We start from the raw sequence: 5634 nt of genomic DNA, 5'->3' as shown, positions 1-5634 counted from the left end.
CTTATGCTGTCCTGTGCATATTCCCTTACAAGTGAAAGCATTTGACATGCTCAAAGTGCTGCCTTATATACTATGTTTTAAGAGGAAGGTTAGGATTTACATTGAGAAAATTCTAAAAAAATTGGAAAAGACAGAAAATATATAAAGGCATTATGATAGTGAAAGATTTTATTAATAAAATGTTTTATAAGAAGCCTGACACATCTACCTTAGCATACTAGTGCCAAATATATACAATTTAATTATGTTTCTTTGGTGCATTTCACCAATCTTAGCTATGGACCGTAAAAATATGAAAATAAATACCATTATTGCAATTTGAATAATTAGACTTGATTTTAAAAGAAAATACATTCTTTGCACATTATTTCCTTGGTAACAACATTAAACCAAAATATTAAAGGCTATATTTAACATTTTCTTGTAAGGAGCATGAATGCAATTATTTTCCTACAATTACTATTGATTATATAAAATCATTTTATAAAAGGTCATTTCAAATTGGTCATTCTCATTATTCAAAAGCCTATTATTCTGATTTCAATTGAAATGAACATTTCTTATTATGGCATATATAGAGTGTTACATTATGTATTAGTAAAATCTCAATTTTGTATTCAAGAAATATTGAAAAAATTAATATAAGTTTAAAAAGAAATTTTCAAATACATTAATTAATCCAATCTTGTTTCTTAAAGTTTTCAAGTTATTTTTATCCATGGGCACTTGAAACTTTCTTTATGTGGGAAATGTGGCATAGGTTGAGAATTATCTATTGAAAATCAGTTCTCTCCTTTTACTTTAGTAGCAAAAAGAGTGTATTGATAGATACAAGATTATGTGAATAAATTCAGCTATAAAAAAAAACAACCCTTCATTTCTTGTCTTCCCTTTGCAAAAGTAAGTAGTCAGAATATATATTGCAAAGTCATCTAGTGGGTCTTTGAGGAAAAGTTGGCAGATTCCTTCACTTTCCCCTTCTCTTGTTCTTCCTGAGTATAATTAGGAATTAGTGGTTAGTATTGTAGTTTTGATCTTGTTGAGCAGAAGGTAACCTGAAGTACTAAAGATGGGTCTGACAAATGACAGAAGACAGTGACATTATTGAGATACACAAACAGTCCTGGGCTACCTGCATAAAACTCTTTTTAAAGATTTAAAGGACTATTTCTCTAGGGAGGTTATTTTTTGATAAACATTTTAATATTCTTCACTGTTCATTAAGAGTTTTTCCCCTAAAGGTTTTCTATGTTCCTCTCTTATCATGTTAGTTTCTAAGGAAAAATAGATTTATGCTTTGATAATTTTAAATGTTCTTTTTCAGGTTTAAGGGTACATACTTATAGGACAAAACATGGTGTTTATATGCTGTATACACAGAAAAATATAAGAAAGAATGAGATAAGAAATTCATATGTATTTGAGAATTGACTATTACTCCTGGGAGATCCTTCTGTTAAACTTCCTATTTTTGTTTGTCTTTGAGATTATCTTATATTAAAGCTTGGAAAAATAAGTTAATTTTTTTTCTATTCTTATTATGTTTTAGATTTCTCGCATTAAAACAAATATGCATCAAAATATTCAGCTCAAATATCCTATTCAAACATATCTGGGTTGGATGATACGACTTTCTAATTTAACCCCTCCATATTCAAAAATCTCTTTGAATATTTTTAATTGTTCAGTCTTATGACCAGTAAGATCTTAGTTTATCCACATTCAAGAATAAGAAACTTGGGCTTTCTAGGTGGCGCAGTGGTTAAGAATCTGCCTGCCAATCTAGGGGACACCGGTTCAATCCCTGCTCCGGGAAAATCCCACATGCCGCAGAGCAACTAAGCCCGTGAGCCACAACTATTGAGTCCATGTGCTGCAACTACTGAAGCCCAAGCACCTAGAGCCTGTGCTCCGCAACAAGAGAAACCAAGGCAATGAGGAGCCCACCCACCACAATACAGAGTAGACCCCACTCGCCACAACTAGAGAAAGCCTGTGTGCAGCAATGAAGACCCAACACAGCCAATAAACAAACAAATAAATAAATAAAAGAAACTCACTAACTCTATGCATGACTAATCAAAGTTTCATCTTTTATATATATATACACATATATATATATGATTATTTCCCTGCTTATAAGCTGCAACCATTGGCCTTGATTCTACTGTCTGGAGATGACAGAAATACATACTTCTCCAACCAGTGGACATATCATCCAATATTTAATGATAGTTAATATTTAAACCATAGGTCTTTTCTCTCTTTAAATCACTCCATAAAACATATTTTCAAATATCATCTATAACTGTTACTTTTGTAATTTATGATAAAAATGTTGATTGTTAAGGAAATGAGCAGATTTTATAGAAATGAATGTAGAAGTTTATAGGAATGAAATTATATAAGTGATCATTGCTCTCAAATTATTCACATAAGTAGTAATGAATAAATAAATATGACAAAATCTTAATAATTGTTTAACCTAGGTCATGGCCATATAGGGTTTTGCTGAACTATTCTATTTTTGAATATATTTAAAAAAAGGTTTCTTTTTAATTAAAAAATAGATTGAATTGGAAACAATAATAAAATCTAGGTATCAGCAGGTCATTAGAGAGAAAGTTCCTTAAATTAATATTAGCAAAACATCATGATTTTGATGCTCTAAAATTTTAATACCTTTCTTATGTAACCCATGTTACTTATGTTTCTTATATTTAACATCATCTTATGACTCAGAGAATTTTATACAATATTGCAGATGTAACCTGAGCCAGAGGTATGATATAATTAGCATCCTGTTTTCTATGTTGTATTTCTGGTAAAGGAGCCAAAACCAATCACAGCAGTTTTTGACAGATTCCTTATACTAATAATTCATAGTATACTGCAATCAATTATTTTCAGCAAGATATAAAGATGACAAGATAAGATAAGATAAGATGTCTGCTGCTAAACACTTTGGTTTCCATTGCCACAGGGACTATTTAGAATGATGTTTTCTTTGTGCAGGTAAGTTCTTTATCTCTAAACCCACTGCTTAATTATTTTTGCAAAGCCCACTATTCCAGCCTGTTAGGATAATTTTGTATTCTAATACTTCCATCAAAGTAATTTACTCTTATTCCTAGCTCCTTTAGTTCTGAAAATCTGTTTATGTGACTTCTATGGTTTCATCCAAGTTTCATATATGAAAGTATTAAGTGTGCTAAGTTCTACTGAAGTATAATGTATTACTATTACTAATGGGCTCAATTATTAAAAAATGAAAACAACGAGATCACTGGGAACAAAGTTCTGGCCAACACAAAAGCTATCTAAATTAGCAATGGCTTATCAAGCAATGTCTCTAAAATATTATGAACTATGTAATGAATAGGTATAAATAATGAAAGTCTGCTCAATCTTTTTGTGTTTCCCACCATCTCCCTCTCACATAGTTGACGTAAATTCCATGAATTTCTTTGTTGTTTTACTACCACATTTCTGTATCCCTCAACTAACACTAATATACATATATACATACATATATACATATATATGTACATACATATACATATACAATTACTTTCCATGTTTTAATAGTTATATGTTTGATTGTAGTTTATATATTCTCCTGAAGCTGTCTTTTGAAATTTTTTCTATTAAAGTATTTCCTACATATTATGTGTAACAGCAGTGATCTTCTCTCACCAAAGCTGATGGACTTCTATTCATACCAAGCATCTGTCTTACCAGCAGCAAAGGCTAATGCCACGATCCTTTAAGGAGATCAACCAATGTCTTGGTGTCAAGTTAATAACAGTGCATCCCTTCCCCCCTGGAAAAAACAATATTTAACCCTAATTGTGTTCACATGTATTCCAGTCATAAGTTTGCCTCTCCTGACCACAGACTTCACCCAGCATCCCTATCAGAGGCTCACAGAAGTCTCATTTACTAGAATGTGATTCTGCCTAACATGCATAAGAGATCTACTTTATGGAAAATGTGGTGTTGCAGTGGGTACACTACCATGAATACACTGGTCCCAGCAAATGCTGTACCATCCAGAAGTTTCCATCCTGAAAGAGCATTGGAACAACCTCTTGAAAATGTAGCAGAAGCACCAGCTTGGAGATTAGACCACACGAGGCTGGTGTATTATCTTTCATGGTGAATATTCCTTAAATCAGTGGACAACTTTATGGTTCTACAATTCCAACAGGTAGAATAAATGGGCCCGGGAACAAGACCTTGAAGTAGGAGTGGCCCTGCTCTCAAAGACTGGGTCACTCTCAGTGACCTACTTGGGAAATTAAAGTTTTCATAGTCTTAGTCTTTGTGAATCTAAAAATCCCCCCTTCCAGAGAGTGGAGTATTATAAGAGGGACTTGAATGAAAACCAGGGAGAAGAATCATATTCTAGACAGAGGGACTAGCAAGTACAAAGTTCTGATATGTCTCAAGCAGTATGAGCCAGACAGAGAATCAGTGGTTCATGGCATTCTTCTTATAGCTTCACACACAAAATGAAAATTTAAAAATCTTGATTTTTTTCCTAGCTGCTATACAATTAATGTCTTTTTCCCCTCATTTCTTTCTAAGTCTCTTGTTCTGTGATTGTTCTTTCAATCAACTTTCTATATTTACATTTTCTACAACCTTTAAGGTTTCTAAGATTCCCTATAGTTAAATTCTTTCCAATAAATTCAGTGACCACATGCCACATCTAAACTTCAATCTTTAAATTATACAGAATTGTATATTGTTAACCATCCACTCCTTGAAATTCTTTTTTAACTCCTACAATGAAATGGTTCGCTCATTTTTCTGTTGCACAGGAAAAGGGGCAATGTGGTTAGGAAGAACTAGCCCTGGGCAGCATTATTACTCTACAACTTACCAACCTCACTGGTATGAGTTCTAGTTCTGTCTCTGCCAGGCATATTGACCACTGACAGAATGATTTACCTTATCCAGATGCTGGTCTAAACATGCACTATCTCCTGAGTAATATGATCTTAAACTTTCCTACCTGAAGTGGCTGTTCTTCCCCATTTAACCACTTATCCTCTTGGAATTGGTTTTAAATATCTATTGAATAAATACACTACTATTATCTATAGCATTCCTTTTTTTTAAATCTCAGCCTGAAGTCTGCTCATATAACATTTATAAATCATTGCCTTCTTCCTATTGTTCTCCTATGTACATAAATTTACACTAGTATTTAATTTATTAAATCTAATCATCTCTCCTGGCTTTCATGATCTGGCATGATATGATTTTGCTATGCTCCAGCAATGATATGTTCCAGTATTTCTCAGGCACCTAAAGCAAGCTCCAGTGTGGTACACTTCCACCAGCGGCGTTCCTAGGATTTTACTTGTTCTATTCACAGTCTTTGTTTCTGAATGACCACCAAGTATCTTCCTCTTCCACAAAGCCTTTTCCAGTTAAGGCCACATATTTTCCCTCTCTGAAGTATATAGCATTTTAAAACAATAATAAAATGATTTCAATTATTTCATGTCAATATTTTATTATTATCTAATATTTTTAAGTCAATATCCATGTATACGTGTGTGTATGTATGTATATGTGTATTTGTGTGTATACTTCCTTCTCTTGCATCCCTCACAAATCCCA

The sequence above is a fragment of the Hippopotamus amphibius genome, chromosome 13 (genome assembly GCF_030028045.1).
Source record: "Hippopotamus amphibius kiboko isolate mHipAmp2 chromosome 13, mHipAmp2.hap2, whole genome shotgun sequence".
Lineage (NCBI taxonomy): Eukaryota > Metazoa > Chordata > Mammalia > Artiodactyla > Hippopotamidae > Hippopotamus > Hippopotamus amphibius.
The sequence above is the reverse complement of the archived record's forward strand: the minus strand, read 5'-3'. Positions refer to the sequence as shown.